The following is a 377-nucleotide window of genomic DNA, read 5'->3' as shown; positions in this document are numbered from 1 at the left end:
TCCTCTTTTCCGCTTTCCTTTCCCCAAATCCTCCTTACCCCTCCCCCTCCTCCTTATAATACCAACAGTAGACCCATCTTGGTAACACAGCTCATGGAAACGTTTCGATGCATAAAAAAGAGTTTATTAAGAGGAACGTTTTCATTTGTTTCCACTGACAACGCGTGGGAGTCAACGATTGGTTAAAGTGTTTGTAAACCCACGGGAGTTGTCAACTTACTTAATTAACGTAAGGAGATTTTTCTTTTCGCTCCGAGAAAGCCTGACTGGTGTTTAGTTTAGCTGTCGTCGCATTGTTTTTCACAACTCGTTCGTAATTCCTGGAGAGTTCGCTTGTCTTTAATAATTATGCTCGGTGTTTTTGTCAGCTTGAAATA

This window comes from Aplysia californica, unplaced genomic scaffold (assembly GCF_000002075.1).
Source record: "Aplysia californica isolate F4 #8 unplaced genomic scaffold, AplCal3.0 scaffold00091, whole genome shotgun sequence".
In the NCBI taxonomy this organism is placed as follows: domain Eukaryota; kingdom Metazoa; phylum Mollusca; class Gastropoda; order Aplysiida; family Aplysiidae; genus Aplysia; species Aplysia californica.
This window is presented reverse-complemented; position numbering follows the sequence as displayed.